Here is an 18,104-nt window from a genome sequence, read left to right as displayed (position 1 = left end):
GCCTTTATGATGTTGAGTTATGTTACATCTATTCCTATTATGTTGAGGGTTTTTATCAAGGCTTCGTCAAATGATTTTTCTGCATCCACTTACAGGATCATATAGTTCTTATCTTTTCCTCCTTAATGAGGTGTATCACATCAGTTGATTTGCAAATATTAAATTAGATCTGTAGCCTAGGAACAGATCCCCCTTGACCATGGTGAATAATTCTTTTAATGTACTGTTGAATTTGATTTGCTAGTATCTCACTGAGAATTTTTGCATCCATATTCATCAGGAAAGTTGGCCTATAATTTTTAGACATAAATAGACACTTTTCCAAAGAAGACATCCAGATGGCTAACAGACACATGAAAAGATGCTCAGGATCACTCATCATCAGGCAAATACAAACCAAAACCACAATGAGATACCTCAAAATTGTCAGAATAGCTAAAATCAACAAAACAAGAAACAACAGGTGTTGGCAAGGATGCAGAGAAAGGGGAACCCTCTTGCACAATCTGGTATGGCCATTCTGGAGAACAGTATGGAGGTTCCTCAATAAACTAAAAACAAAACTACCATATGATCTAGCAATTGCATTATTATGTATTTACCCAAATGATACAAAAATAAAGATTCAAAGGGGTACATGCACTCCCAAGCTTTATAGCAGCATTATCAACAATAGCCAAACTATGGATAGAGCCTAAATGTCCATCAATTGATGAATGGATAAAGAAGATGTGGTATATATACACAATGGTTTACTACTCAGCCATCAAAAAGAATGAAATCTTGCCATTTGCAAAGATGTGGATGGATCTAGAATATATTTTGCTAAGTGAAATAAGTCAGTCAGAGAAAGACAAATAACATACAATTTCACTTATATGTGGAATTTAAGAAACAAAGCAGATGAACATATGGGAAGGGAGGTTAAGAGAAGTAAGGGAAAACAATGACAAAAGAGAATAGACGGAGGGTTGATGAAGGGAGGTGGGTGGGAGATGGGCTAGATGGGTGATGGGTATTAAGCAGGGCACTTGTTGTAATGAGCACTGTGTGTTGTATATAAGTGATGAATCACTGACTTCTACTTCTGAAACCAATATTGTACTGTATATTAACTAAAGTTTAAATTAAAAAAAATAAAGGGGATAATTAAAACTTTGAAATGTTATGATGAGGCTAAATAAAGATAAGACTTTAAAATTACTAATTGGAGGGGCACCGGGGTGGCTTAGTCGGTTAAGCGTCCGACTTTCGCTTAGGTCATGATCTCGCGGTTCGTGGGTTCGAGCCCCGCGTCGGGCTCTATGCTGACTGCCAGCTCAGAGCCTGGAGCCTATTTCAGAGTCTGCGTCTCCCTCTCTCTCTGACCCTCCCCTGCTCATGCTGTCTCTCTCTCTCTCCTAGAAATAAATAAAACATTAAAAAATTTAAAAAAATTAAAAAATAAAATTAATAATTGGAGTGCCTGGGTGGTTCAGTTGGTTATGCATATGACTCAGATTTTGGCTTAGGTCATGATCTTATGGTTCGTGAGTTCAAGCCCTATGTCTGGCTCTATGCTGACAGTGTGGAGCCTACTTGGGACTCTCTCTCTCTCTCTCTCTCTCTCTCTCTCTCTCTCTCCTCTCTCTCTCTCTCTCTGTCTGTCTCTCTCTCTGTGTCCCTCCTCTGGTCATGCTCTCTTTCAACCTAAGTAAATAAAACTTAAAATATTAAAAAGAAATAAAAATAATAATTGTATTAAGTGACAAAGGGATCAGTGTGGATCTTTTTGACAACCGTTTCTGAAGACTTGGGGGTAGAGTAGATTAGACTATTTTAATGAGTGATGAGGCTATTTAAAGAATAAAACTATTCTTGGGGCACCTGGGTGGCTCAGTCGGTTGAGTGTCCGGCTTCGGTTCAGGTCATGATCTCACTGTTTGTGGGTTCGAGCCCCACGTCGAGCTCTGTGCTGGCAACTCAGAGCCTGGAGCCTACTTCGGGTTCTGTGTCTCCTTCTCTCTCTGACCCTCCCCTGCTCACCCTGTCTCTCTCTCTCTCAAAAATAAAAAATAAAACATTAAAAAAATTTAAAAAAATAAAAAATAAAGAATAAAACTATTCTTTAAAGTGGAGTAGAAAGGGGAAGAGGGCAATAGATAAATGAGGCTATAAAGTTGAGAGGAATTTTCTTATTATAGATGAGACATTGACTTGAGTATACCTACATGTTGCTGGGAAGGAACTGGGATAAGGAAAGTGAAGAAGTGAGCCCTCAGTGAAGGAAGGAGAGACTGGAACCTAAGCACAAATGAAGGATATCAGTGTCAGGTAGTTCTTTCTTCTACTGATATAAAGGACAAAAAGGAAAATTATGTAGGTTTTAAAAAATGTGTAAATATAATTTAGGAATTCAAAATGGCTCCTATCTCATGATTACCCCTGCATCCAGCTGGCAGTACTCAAGGTGGCAGGACCTTTCCTAGACATGGTCCAGAAGTAAGAATTGTGACAGTCTATTAAGACTACTCATAAAAATGCCCACAGCACTTACAAGACCGATCCTGGTTGAATGTAGCACCTATGACCACAGTGACTGCCTTATCACAAATAATTCTTTAGACACTCCTTTAAACATAAAAAAAAAAAAGTACTGCTATTTTCACTAATTGTTTGATTATGTGCCTTGTGTTCTTGATTAGATTTTAATTCTCTCAAAGGAAAGATTTCTTTTTGTCAGTTTCTAATATAGGACTATGTAAACAGTGGATGGCCAATAAATGTCAACCAGTGAGTGACAGTGATAATGATAGTTCTAGAATAAAAATATGATGGACTTCATACTTTTTTGATATGCATGAAACAATACAAAAGAAATGCCATTATCAACCCTCATACTTAAAAAAAAGATTTTTAATGTTTTATTTATTTTTGAGAGAGACAGACAGAGTGTGGGCAGGGGAGGGACAGAGAGAGTGAGACACAGAATCTGAAGCAGGCAGGATCTGAGCTGTCAGCACAGAGCCTGATATGGGGCTCAAACCCAGAAACTGTGAGATCATGACCCAAGCCAAGTCAGACGCTCAACCTACTGAGCCACCCAGGCGCCCCTGACCCTCATACCCACAAATTGTGAGATCATGACTTGAGCCAAGTCAGAGCCACCCAGGCACCCCAGACCCTCATATTTTTTAACAACAATTGTGGGGTTTCCACATAAAGGTTAGAATTTTATAAATTAGTTTTACCTGTGCAGTGAGTAAGTTTCTGCTGGCCAGTAGCCATAACACATGTGACTTAATGAGCTTCACATTCTAGACAAAACTGAACAATGTCAGAACTGGAAAAGGTATTCTGAAAATGACAGGTCACCTAGGTGCAGCACATATCTCTGAATCACCTCAGGATGCCCATCTGAGTCATCATTGACCAAAAGCCAAACTATGCCCAAGTAGAAGCAACAGTTTTTAAACAACTGGGATAGTGGGAGCAAAAGATGGATAGAGCATAAGGTAAACATTCCCTACTTAAAATTAATCGTAATTCATAAAGTGTTATTAGACAATTAATTGAAACAGGCTAGATTCTAGATTTAAATCTACTCTAGATTTAATTTTAGTCTAACAGTTGGAGATGAAACTTATTGTTTTCTTCCACTAACAGGTATGTCATTTCCAATTCTAAAGCTGGCAGGAAGCACAACATTCATTCATTCACTTACTCACTCAATCATGCATTGTTGATTCAGCAGACATTGAACACCAGTTTTACACCAGGAACTGAGAATTCAGACAAATAAGGACATGAACCTTGTCTTTAAGCTCTTCACAATCCAGTCTAAAGAAACTCACAGTCCAGTTGTGAATGATTTTAACGGGATGGTGTCCATTTAATTAATAATTTCTACGTAAACTATTCATTGCTCCTAGCTTGTATAGTTAATAAAGTTCTGCATATATGATATATATTTACATTCCTTTTAAGGAAGAAATGCATAAGCCATTGAGAATTGTGTACATTGAGGCAAATCTCTTATATATAAGATGCCTAATAGTTATTATATGTAAAGAAATGCATTAGCCGAATACTCTCAGCAAAGATTAAAAACAACTGCATATTGTCTTAATACTCTAACCTTTTCCCAGAAGATTTTTTCTTTTTTTAAATTTAAAGAAAGTTATTTCAATTAATTCATCTAAATCAAATGCATTTATTTTGATGTTTTGTTTTCTAAGTGTATTAATTGAGTTTTTTGTACTTCTGAAATTCAAATAACCATTTATATTTTCTGTGATTACCAATAACCATAGCCAATTAGCTATAAATTAACAATCAGTTAGGCTTCTGAAATTCAAACAACCATTTATATTTTCTGTGGTTACCAATAACCATAGCCAGTTAGCTATAAATTAACAATCGATTAGGCAGAGTGATGATGTTCCTCTTATCTGTGTTCTTACTTATTTATCTGCAAGTGTAACTACATTTTTAGCTCATTCATTTGATTGATTAAACATTCCTGAGAATCAAATGTATTCAAGGCAGTATGCTAATCCAATTTAAAGAGTAAAAGATGCCTTGTTTCAACAAGTTTATAATTTAACAGAGGCAATAACATGCAACCACATTGCCAGAAAACCCAAATAGAATATATGAGATGTCATGAGAGAAATGTATTATTGCATTATACAAGTCAGCAAGAAGCGAGATCTCTACTGAGAACGAAGCAGGGAACAAATCCTTTGAAGAGGCTGGCCTTTGAGCTTGATACTAATGGAGGAAGGGCTATCCGGACTGAAGAGAGAACATGCTGGGAAAAGATGAAGTGTTCCAGGTTGGCAAGGGCATAACATAAGATAGAAGATATGGAAGACAAGTTTAGGCCAAAGAATTGATTATCTGAATACTAAGTAATAGAAATTTGAGTCTAGGTAAGAGGAAATGAATAATATTGAAAAAGAGAAAAGTCTTTAAATTCAATCCAGGTAAATAAGTAGCGTTAAATGCCCAAACTTTGTTGATTATTCCACTTTGTAAACGGTGTCTTGGCCTTAAAGATACACAGCTACTGTTATTGGCTAATTATGAATCTGTCATCCCCTGCCCCGCTTTTCATTCTACAAAGCAGGAGATGACAGTACAGGGACTCTCACTAATCACCCAAGAGATGCTGCTGAAGGTGTGGTTGGGAGGGGCTTGAAGAAGTCTCTTTCTTCTGGCCAGGAATACATTCATACTAAAATGATTCTAAATCATTGCAGTAACTACATGACACGACTCGTCTCAGTGATGCAGTATGTGAGTCACAGCAACTCATTTTATTATATCAGTGCATTTTTCATTGCAAATAATTGAATATTTCCATCAATAGAGGATATTCCACACAACGGTACATCCATATGATGGTCTATTATGTAGCCATTGAAAATAATTACTTTCGGCTATACAAATTGATATACAGGGATTTCCTCAGGGTGATCTGGCAACAAATACTAACAATAACTAATTACTGAATGCTTAGTATATGCCCATGTTTTCCATATATTATTTAAAACCCCCAACCAAATTCTATTGTTATTATCTCATTTTAAATTAAGAAACTAAGATACAGAAAGGTTAAGAAATCCGCTCAGAGTCACACATGTAATATGTGGGAGAACCAGGATTTGAACATAAGCAGTCTGCCTCAAGATTTCAACCTCCTAATCACCACCTGCTTAACTATACTGTTGTCTACACTGAGGGTTGGGTTTCCTAAAATCTCTATATGGCTGGTTATCTCATTTTGTTTAATTTTTTTACCAAATGCAATGATTATAGCATTAAACTATAGGCATTTAAATGGCTATTTGCAAAGTGCTATGAATTGTTAGTACTGGGAGAATAAAGTATCTGGTTTATTCTTTTTTCCCTCCATTTTGTCTGCCATTTTAAATGGCAACTGCATTTAAAGTTACTATTTGTTCCTTCCCTAACTTCTGCCTGTCCTAAGTTTAAAAGCCTATAGGAAAGTGGGGAAAGAAAAGGGAAGAGCGGGCTAATTTCCTTCCTTTCTATTTCTCTACCTAGTGTTTGTAATTATCTTTGTGCTATTGAGTTCTGGCTTATTTGCACTGTGCTCAGAAAATATTCTCCAATTTCAATCCTGGAAATTTCTTTAATGGCCCAGGATAAAGTCAATTTTTGTAAATACTCTTTTTATACTAAAACAATATATATATTATATATATATATACATATCTATCTATCTATCTATATATTAAGAGTTGTGTTCTACCTATGTCCATTAGGTTGAGTTTCTTAACCATACTGTTCAAATCTGTCATATAATTTTTACTTTTTTAGTATGTTAAAGTCTCTTACAATAATTGCATATTTGCTTATTTTTCCTTATACCTCCACAAATTTTTGCTTCATACATTCTAAAATTATATTGTGAAATGCATTCAAACTTAAGAGTTACTCTATCTTCATACTGAATGGGACCTTACATCATGATTAATTGATCTTCATCTATGGTAAATTTTTGCCTTAAAGTCTGCTTATTTTATTAAGACACCTATAATGAACTTTTTGATTTTTTATAGTTTATCTTTTATTTCCAATATTTTTGTATCTTTGCGTTTGTTTCTATTGTAAGTAGTATATAGTTCGGTTTTATATTTTTATCCAATCTCACATTTTCTGTCTTTTAATTGGGTATACACCTAATGTAATTACTGACATATGTGTGTTAAATCTGCTTCTTTTTATTAGTTTTATACTTGCCCTGTCTCTTTTATATTTTCTCTTTTCTTGTCTTCTTTTAGAATGAATGTTTCTAAATTGTCCACTTTTCCCCCACTATGAGCTTAGCAGCTAGCACTCTTTTATTAGTGTTTCAATGGTAAATCTAGAGTTAGCCTTACATCATTAAAGTTTAGTGTAAACTTGAACACTTTACTCCATTTTCTCCCCTCCTAACTTACATGCCATTTTTATCTTATATTTTAACTAATATATTATACATTACCAACTACATTATTGTTAGTATCACTGCTATTTTAGGCAGTCATTTTTTATTTAGATTGACCCCATTTTTATCCTTTGCTTTTGTTTTGCAACTACACCTCTGTCTTCAGAACTGGGATAATTCTCCTTGTGACAAGCAATCTTTTCTGCCTCATTGTCAAGAAGACACTCTGTTTTTATCAAGAGCTTTATGGTTTCAAGCCTACATTTAGGTCTAGGATGTATGGTGTGAGGTTCCATAAGGGCATCCAGTTATTATTTACTGAATTATGTAGGGACCTTTATAAAAAAGTTAAGTGACGGTACATGTGTATCTATTTATGGACTCTGCTTTGTTCCATTGATCTATTTTTCCATGTATAAACCAAATCTAATCACTTTACAGTAAGTCTGAAAATATGATACTATTAGTTCTCAATTTTGTTTTTCTTCAAGCTTGTTTTATTTATTCCAGGCCTTTTTATTTCCACATACATTATAGAATCTGCTTGGGACATCGACTTAAAAAGTCTGCTGTATATGCATCGGTATATCTATACATTTTTGTGTCTATCTATGTGTCTAGATCTAGCTCTTCCTGAAAGACTGTCCAAATCCATCTTTCATCTTATCCTCTTAGCTGCCTCCTCTGGAATTGGAAGACACTTCTAACAAAAGAACAGCCCCAAATGCTGGGCTTATTTCCATGTGCTTCCTTCTTTCAAATGCTGGCCCTATACATCTTCAGTGACTTGTCAGCTTTCTCATGTTTTTAAGCAGATCATTTAACAGTATTTTCACCATGCTTTCTCACTGCTGGCAGTGAGAAGATTGATTTGGTTTCCTAGTCCACCATTATTGGAAGTGGAAATCTCACATATGATTTTCATTTCCCTTCTTCCATTTACTAGGCTGCCTCTGATTCTTCTAGGGTTGAAGAAAGGATGAACAGATAGCAGAAGTAAGAGGTAGAAATGGTCTTATTTGACTGATACCAGTATAACTCGTTATTGGTTTCTTTTGTCTGATGCTAGAGTTAAAAATGACCTCTTTTCCTCTTGAGCATGAAGTGGGACTCATCATGTTGCACCTTGTTTCAGGCAACACTCTTGAGTGTATGACTCCCTTCTCCATCCAAAGGTTTACTTTAGGATTCTTCTGCTGAGGTTGCCTGGCTCTTTATAAGAGGTCTTCTGCAGTGGGATCCTTTTCTAAACAATTCCAGGATAAAATTCCTACTTCAGATTCTACATATGATCTTTAAAAAACCATTAATCTTTGACACTCTCAGGAGGATACACTTCCCAAACAGTCCTCAGCTACTCTGCCATTGAGGATTTTAGCCAGCTTCTGTCCTATGAACTTCCTTTTCTCATGAATAAATCAAATAGAAGTCTCTTCTCATGAATAAATCAAATATAAGTCTCTTTTAACCCAAGGAATTCACAGAAAGCTCTTCAAATGATCTTCATAAATTCTCTATTACTGTGCTTAAAGTGAGGGGTAAGACCCTCCATTTATCCCTCAGCGTGGATGGGCCTTATAACACAATTAATTCTCCTCAGAGAAACCCTCAATTTCCAGCAACTCCAAGCCACTTCACTTTTTGTCATTTTATATCTGAATGGGGATAAGGAGCTAAGAATAGCAAAACTACTTGATGCCATCTTCTTTGAAGACCTGCAAAAGGAGTCAACTTCTCATTTTGGAATTTGGGATTAGCTGGCTCCTATTGCTTGAAGTCTTACTCCAAAGGAAGGCATATCAAGTCCCAATTTAATAGTGCCTATTATAGGCATAACATATGAGGAGAATTAACATTTATAGGTTACTAACCTACACCTATCTATGCCAGTTCCTATTCTAGGTATTTCATACATATTTTTTGATATATTGCTTATAGCTTTGTGAAGCTCCACTAATGGCTGATTGAAAATACACATTTTTAAAAAATGATTTGGTTTTTTTTTTTTTGAGAGAGGAAGAGAGAGGGGGGGAAGGGCAGACAGAGACAGAGTCTGAAGCAGGCTCCAGACTCCAAGCAGTCAGCATAGAGCATGGCACAGGGCTCAAACTCACAAACTGTGAGATCATGACCTGAGCCTAAATCAGATGCTTAAATGACTGAGGCGCCCTCACATTGAGTTAAAATATACTTATATCTTAAAGTTGGATAAAAGAATTATAGGAGGAATGTAAAATTAAGAAACATGGTAAATTAAGAAAATGTGCTTTATATATTTGACTTAGAAATAGCATATATTTTGAAACTTCAAACTTTTCCTTAAGCCCAAAGTAAACTTCTTGCCTGCAATCTAGTCTGTTGCATAATGGGCAAATTATAGCAAATAGTATTTGTCTTTGTCTTTATTTCCTGTGTTCATGCAATCACAGCCCCCCATTTTATTTTTCTTTTCCATTCCCATGAATTCATTGGTTTGATTGCTCATTACCACATTCTACAACAATTTCTTGGTTAATTTTCCAGTTCCAGTATTATCTTCATTCAGTTGTCCCTGAAAACTGCTTTAGTCTTATAGCAGTGCACTGTTTTCATCATATCACTCTTTAATCCAAAAAATGTACCAAGACATCCTACTATTAGTGCTAATCTCCTGGGAGAAGTAATTAAGGGCAAATCCACTAATTCCTGACTAGCTATTTGCATAAGTGAATGACACCATAGGTAGATATGCAAGAATAATAAAAGCCCAATAAAATGCATTTTGTTATTTATTTTTGGCTCAATTTTTGGGTCCCAGTCCCAATCTCATTGAGACCCAAGTTTGGGTCCCAGTCTCATTCTACTCAAATGTAGTATTATCCCATGCAACCCGGACTACCTCAGATCTATACAGTATTTCTTCTGGGCTCTACTCCAGTTCCTTCCTAGTTTTGCAAGAGCAGAAATGGTTACTCTGATTAGGAGCCTACTCATACACTGCCCACAATTCCACAAGAATTACATGACACAGAAGTGTAAGGAAAGATTTGGGGAATTTTCGTTACAATTCCTTTACTATCCCCAGCAAAAGCTTTAGATCTAGCAGAGGCTTATGTTTCTCTGAGATCCCCCTGAGAGTTAGAGTATCTATCAAAATAAACTCATAATTCTCATTGCGCTTAGAGGAGACCATGCTCATCCCAACATCATTTGTTTGAATGAGTAACAGAAATACAAGCAGAATGCTGAAGAAATTGAAAAGGATTCATAAATATCTAGGAAAGGGTTTTATTGACTGTTTCACTATTCATTCATTCATTCAACATATTGGGCTGGAGGGTAAGTTTGAACTTTCAATTTTGGCAGGTTTGTTTTTCCAATAGTTACAAATTATAGGGACTAGTAGAAATAAAGGGCACCCTGGATAAGAATCTGGAAAGGGGAGTGTACTGGAGAAAACTCTCTTCAGACAACAAAGATTCAATATGACCCCATGGGTGAGTCAGTCAGCTAAGCTTCCAAATCAATTTTGGCCCAGGTCATGGGCTCACAGTTCACTGGACTGAGCCCCACATTAGGCTCTGTGCCGACAGCATGTAGCCTGCTTGGGATCATCTCTCTCACTCTCTTGCTGTCCCTCCCCTGTTCATGCTCTCTCTCCTTCCTCTCTCTCTCTCTCAAGAAAAAAAGATTCAACGTGCCTAATTCATTAATTTATTCATTCATTCAATATTTTGTGAGCTTTTTCTGAATGTCAAGGCATCTGGCATAAGAAGTAAACAGTGAAGAAGGTACGGCACTTGCCCTCATGAGGTTAACAATCCAGTGGCAGCTGACAGGTCAGATGACAAGAAGGGAGCCACAAAAAATAATGGTTGAAGGGAAACAAGAGAGCAGAAAGCAAAAGGAAACAGGTATTTGAAAAGAATGTGACATTTGAGTTGAACTTTAAAGGACAAATAGATTTGGATTAGTTGGGAGTAGGGGAAAAGGGCACTGGGTGATGTCACATGAATGCATCATAAATGTATCATAGACCAGTAATAAACTGGAAATTTACATTTTAATTCCAGTAAGATTTTTATTACAGATTTCTTTTTAACTTTAGTGGAAAGTTAGGAAAGAAAAATCCCTGGCCAATGCCCCCAGAATAAAAATGATCTGAAACAGTAGAAATCCAGAGGAGGGGAACTGAGAAGGAATGGGGTACACTAACAATAAAATTCTCTTATTTAAATTATGATTTGGGACATCTTTGATTTACAGTAATGGTATTGTACGGAGCTTTAAAAAAATCCCAATTCAATTCATACAATAAACAGGCTTCCTTCCGCCAGCACAACCTTATTGATAAGCCAATTTCTTGAATTTGCAGAAAATCTAAAGGTCATAAGAGTCTTACCTTGCCCATGAGAAAACAAAGACCCAGAGAAGTTAAATAAATAAAATGACACAGGACTTAGTGGCAGGGGCGAGCAAATGAGATAATTCAGTGCAACATCTACCAAAGCAGACTGAATAAATCAAAATATTCCAAGAAGGAAAGATTATGTAGAGCTTCATTAACCCCCCATCACTGTGTTAAGCTAAGCTTTAAATATTCCCTCCACTATTTATAATGAAAGAGCTGTTAGCACATGTTGGTAGCCATAAATCTTTGCGATTATTAAAAGCACACAATTTTATTAATCAAATAATTTTTTAAAAACCGTCTCTGAGGATTTGGAATTTTCCACTCTCCAAGTTCTCACCATGTTTAAACAAGAATGGAAAAACACAGATTCATTAAAAACCTCTTCACAAAGACAATGCATTCTCATTTAAAATATATAACCTTGTGTCTCTCTTAATGGAAGTTAATTTTTATTAATTATAATTCAACCAAGATTTATTGAGCACTCAATATGTGTAAGGACTGTATCAAATGCTAAGGATAAAGCAGTGAAAACAGACATAAAACACAACTGTATCTTGTTTTTGTGACAAAAAGTTCTTGTGAATAATGTCTCAGAAATGGTATGTTTTCAAAACTATTTCAAGAATAAGACTTTGTTGTCTTTCAATGTTGCAGTAGTTCTTTTTTTTACTAAAATTAGAAAAATAGCTTCTCTAATCATAAACAGATTTATTTTATAAACTTGCCTTCAAGATACTGATTTTTGAATTGTTGACAATCTGATGGATATAAATGGTATAATACTGGGTTTATAATTTTCATACACCTCATAACTTAAGAGGTAGAGATTTTCATATATTTATTAACCATTTGTGTTTCTTCTGTGAAATATCTGTTTGTCCCTATGTTTATTAAACTGTTGATCTTTTACTTTTTGACATTCAGGAATTCTTTATATATTGTTGGTAGTAATCCTTAGTTTTCCATTATATTCTTGTGTATAATACAAAAAGGTTGGAAGGCTTAATCTTGCCTGTGTCCCTTAGTAGATCCACTATCACAATATATCATTAGCCGCTCTCACCGTGTGTGCTCACATCAGAATTTCCCCTGCTCCCCAAACTTCCTGTCTTCAATTTGTCACCTACCATTAAAAGACATTCACCTTGTCCTAGAGGCCCTAATAATATTTCAAATATATCATTACATTAATACATCCCCACACTCACAGGAGTGTCTGACACACTGCGGTTACTTAATAACTTAGATGAATAAACAAATGAATGGCAACAACTGTCCAGGATCTACATCTTCCAATGTTGAGGCTACTTCATTATTCTTTCTTACAACAAATTTATGCTTGGTATTTACTTATAATAAGGAATTCAGAGACTATAAATGTCTATTTAAAAATGTATTCAAAGGGGCGCCTGGGTGGCTTAGTCGGTTAAGCGTCCGACTTTCGCTTAGGTCGTGATCTCGCGGTTCGTGGGTTCGAGCCCCGCGTCGGGCTCTGTGCTGACTGCCAGCGCAGAGACTGGAGCCTGTTTCAGAGTCTGTATCTCCCTTTCTCTCTGACCCTCCCTTGCTCACGCTGTCTCTCTCTCTATCTCCTAAAAATAAATAAAAATATTTTTAAAAAAATGTATTCGAAGCCTTGTGGAGGAAATAACACATTAGAAGTTACTATAAGGATAATAAGAATGATAGTAAAATAGAATCATTTGTTTGGTTATCTCCTACTTCTTCCTGCAAGGGACCAAGTGCAGTTTTCAGAAAAAGACAAAAACAAATACAACCTAGCATAAAAGTGTAAAATTTAAATATAAGTTTAAAAATCAGGATCAGGTGAATGTGAATTGAATTATTGTGTCAAAATCAGAAACCCAAATGTGTAGTTCATAGATCATTCCTAGCTGGTGTTTCAGAGTTGATTATAAAGCTACTGGCAAACAAAGAAAGGGATATAGCATATGTTTTAGGTTTTTTGCATTAAATGGAGAAAACATAATAGCATTTTGGACACTGTCTTCTAGAACTCAGTTCTGAATAAATTTCCCAAATGGCACTTCATGTTGGAGCAATAATGTCCTAGCAAATGGCCTTCCCATAGCCCTTCAGAATGCATCTAAGAGCTGTGTGGGGTGCTTTCCTGTGTAGGTCATAAGCATGGACCAAGGATTTGGGGAGCACTGGGGAGACCTCAACCCATTCTGTCAACTCGGTCCAGGAAATAGAGAAATGAGAGCAATTCCACAAAGAAGAATGGATTCAAATTAAAGAAAAAGAAGGGATGGACCAAGTGTCAAAATCATTTCTATGAATTGAAAATAGAATGCGGCACAAGCCCATTTCTAGTAGTGGGAAAATGTAAGTATAGGTGTATAGGTGAGATCAAGGATCAGGGTTGTGTGGAAATCAGAGGTTGAGGAGATGATACATAAGTTAGCATAACAAGTTACCAGGGCTGTGACTTGTTGCTTCAGGGTTTCTTATGAAGTCTATATTTCATGCACTGAGCTACCAGGTCTTAAAGATGCAGGCTGAAGAATATTGAACCTATAGATCAATCCCAGTCTTCACTCCTCAGGACTAAGCTGACCAGGTCAAATAGAGTTGGAGAAAAGAGGACAGGTACTTCTATTTGTTGATTCTATCATGCACCAGCATTTTTCACATATTACGACATTTAATACTCAAAAAATTTCTGTAAAGTATTATCTTCATTTTGCAAAACAGGAATTATAAACTAATATTTATTTGAGATTACTGTGAAGAATTCAAATGAGTAAAGTAGGGCTAAAAAAGGATAAGCTACTTGTTTGAAGTGACCAGCTTGTGATTTGGTAGAGCCAAGGTTCAAAATCAGGTGTTACCATGTTAAACAAGTAAACTACATGGTTAGATTTTGCATCAATCCGTTCTTAATGGTAATCAACACCTGACCTTGTGCCCAAGGTTTTATTACTAAACTACTTTGGTTCGGAGTCTGCTTTCTAATAATAGAAACATTATCCCAGGATGTCCCCATCCTAGGCCCAAGGCTCTACTTTCTTCTCGCTAACGCCCCCTACTCAGAGTGTCGTGATCCTGAGAGATTGCCCACTAAGTGAATCACAGCCTCACTTCCTGCTTTCTGATTTTCCTGCACTAAAAAACTGCTAGGCAGCCAGAGTTTTCTAATACAGTATCCCTTAAAATACCTTCTCATTATTCGCTCCTCATCCATTAGGACCTGGTGTTTATTTTTTATTTATTTTTTAAAAGTGTATTTATTTAGTTAGAGAGAGGAAGAGGGAGAGAGAGAAAACATGAGTGTGGAAGGGGCAAAGAGAGAGAGGGAGAGACGGACAGGCAAACGGACAGACAGAGAGAATCCAAGCTGGCTCCACATTGTCAACACAGAGCCTGGTGCGGGGCTTGAACCTATGAACTGTGAGATCATGACCCAAGCTGACATCAAGAGCCATATGCTTAACTGACTGAGCCATCTGAGTGCCCCAGGACCTGGTAGTTTAAAACTGTTCTGTTCTTTTGCTGAAAATCTATGCACTGATACCATACACTTTGGGGACCATACCTTGTTTAAAATTTGAATTTTTATTAATGTTTATAATTACAGTGTCTCCCAGCCATATAATTAACATATGCTGCAATAAAACTCACTCTAAACTTCATACACAGTCAAAACTACTATTTTTAAAATTGGTTTTCTTGCTATCGTCTAAGAAATCTTTTATTTTCTTAGATATTGAAAACTCTAAGAAGTTAGAAACCAGATTAGTGAGCATTTGATACATATTATAAGAGATTAAATATTTTATGGTCAGTCATAATCTCTTAACATAAAATTAGCCATAATAGGAAAAATATCCATATTCAGATTTACTATTCAGTATTATGATGTTACATCTTTCATCAACGACCTATTAGCAATTTTAGTATATGAAGAAAATTTTCTTTTATTACCCTTATAAGCTTCTTCCTCTCTATTTCATCATTAATTACACTTTTACATATACTTTTATTTTGATATTAATGTCCCATTAGAACAATCACACTTGAAGGAAATTTCCAGTTGGTTAACTGCATTATGTTCTCTAAAGAGGACAAACTAAATAACAGGAAATTGGTGCCTATCAGTTGAGTTAGATAAATATTAAAGATCGTATTTCCTTATTTCTCAAACGGTTTCAATTATTCTAAATTTTTACATAAAGCTGTTATTCTTGGGGATGGTGGTAACTGATCTGAAGAACAGCTTTCATTATAGAGGGCTCAAAAGTTTGATTACCTGTTGCTTATAGCCATCAATTTAAAAAATTACAATACTAGTTTAACACAGAGAAAAGAGTATACACTTTAAATAGTGAAAATAGCTTAAGGTTATCAGATGATTTCTCTCCTCAAATCTTTAAGAAGCCTCTGATAAATATAAACCTCCCATGACTGCTAACCTCTGGTCAGCAGTTGCCACAAAAGATACCAACTTTAGTCAAGGGCTTGTCTCTCTTTATTCCTTATAAACTTAGTACTAAATTATGCCACTGACTATTGTAAAATGTGTAGTTACCGGCTCTTGCCACGGCTAACTTCCTTCCTCATCCTCTGTCTGGAAAGGATGTGCTTCCATTTATCTCAGGGACAGCCAACATTCCCAGAAAACAAGCATCCATATCTGTCACTAGTGTAGTACACAACAGGAATTTTGTTATCATTTCAAGTTGGAGAAAGACCTCTGGACATCCTTAAGTTTGTATTTAGCTCTCTGAAAATGAATGCTATGTGATGACTTGTAAAAATGTATTTAAATATTCATTTAACCATCCCATTTCTAAAGTCTTAGGAAATACTAGTGAGGAAACTAAAAGAATGTAAAAATGCCTAACAACTAATTAAAACACATACATATACATACATGTAAGCTTGATCTCTCTCTCTCTCTCTCTCTCACACACACACACACACACACTTTTTATATTAGAATAATGCCTGAATAAATAGAAGTGTAAATAAGGAGACATACTGCTTTGCATTTACAGTCTATCTTAATAGTAATGCTTTAGTCCTTAATTCCCAAGCTAATGAAAGGTAGCCATATATATATATATTTTGCAAGATTTACAAACCCATATTATAATACTACCTTATATTCATGTGTCATTCCATATTACATTCTCTCATTATCACAATAAACCTCATGAGAAATTTTATAATCTCGATATTATCTACGTTTACAACTGAGGGAGCTAAGACTCAGACAAATTAAAAGATTTGCCTAAAGCGGAGTGGGACTCATTCCTGGACTTCTGCCCGGAGTCTGGTCCTACTCATTCCATAAAAGCTGCCTCATGTTCCTATGAACAGAAGCTTCTCAGACATCATTCTAGAATCTAGACATCATACGGAACTTGAGCAAGTTACCAAGAATATGTTTTTAAATGAGTGAGAGAGGAGATGCTGCATAGTATGTTAAAGAAAATAAGTTTTGGATTCTGTCAACCTTGATGCACACCCTAAACTTGCTAGCTCTGGGATCTTGGACAAATTATTCCATTTCTCTGTATCCCAGAAATTTCACGGAATTGCGGGTAGTAAAAGTAAAGTAACTGGCTCATGACAAACAGTTACTAAACGGCAGTTATAAAAAGAGCTAAATGCCCCAGCAGAGGTGGGAAAATTTGGCTTATCATCAGAATCTCCTAGAGAGCTTTGGAAGAACACAGGTCTCTTGGCCCCAACTCAAACCTGTAGAATCTGAATCTCCATAGACAGAACCTGGAAATCTGTCTTTTTACCAGATCTCTTAAGTGATTTTGATGAACAGCCAGATTTGGAAATCCTTAATTCATAGAATATAAACATTTCTTTTTATTCTTTTTTTGGCATTGAGATAAGAATACAGAGAATTAAATGGCTTCTATAAGACAGAAACGAGACCAAGCACCTGATAGCAATTTATCACAGCAACACAATGAGATAGATATTAATCTTCCCAAATTAAAGAAAATTGACACTTGGTGAATTTATAAATAATGGAGCCCAAACTAAAACTTAAGTCTGTCGATGTATTTTCACTCCACATATCATGTTTCTACATAACATATGTTGTCACTAAAATTGCTCTCAAAAGTTAATGTGATTATGATAATGACGTACTTCTGAACCATAAAATTGTTGATTCTGATTAATGTCAAATGAGGTGAATAGAGTGGAAATATACAACATTGTGTAAATCATTAGATTTTCTTTTTTAAGGTTGTTTACTTATTTCTCAAGTCTGGGCTTCTGAATATAGATCATTTGCTTGAAGTGAGTCATCTCTTCTAACGATATTTAGTATGGATGTAATTTTCAAGTAGAAGCTTTAACAACTTAATCCTTTTCAAAAGAACCATATCTTATAGGCAGAGATAGTTCACCCACACATCACAAAAATGTGTCATTGTAAATTTACATAATTCACGTTGCAGAGTATCTACCATTTTTGTAGAAAATTTAACTGCTATGATGAGATATTGCTAAGTTGCAACATAAGAGTTTAAAGTCTACATGGATAGAACTCATTTATCTAGAATAGCATAGTTGTTTATCATTCATTCAATTATTCACATAATCACTAGATGGAGTATACGTATTATATTAAGAATATAATGATGAATAAAACCATCAAGGTCTTAACTTGATCATCTGCAAAAGCCTTATTTCTAAGCAAGGTCAAATACTCAGATGCTGGAGTTCAGAACTTCAACATCTTTTATGGGGGCTTACAATTCAATGCATAATACTTAA

This window comes from Hyaena hyaena, unplaced genomic scaffold, assembly GCF_003009895.1.
Source record: "Hyaena hyaena isolate Hyena2069 unplaced genomic scaffold, ASM300989v1 scaffold_606, whole genome shotgun sequence".
NCBI classification, from domain to species: domain Eukaryota; kingdom Metazoa; phylum Chordata; class Mammalia; order Carnivora; family Hyaenidae; genus Hyaena; species Hyaena hyaena.
This window is presented reverse-complemented; position numbering follows the sequence as displayed.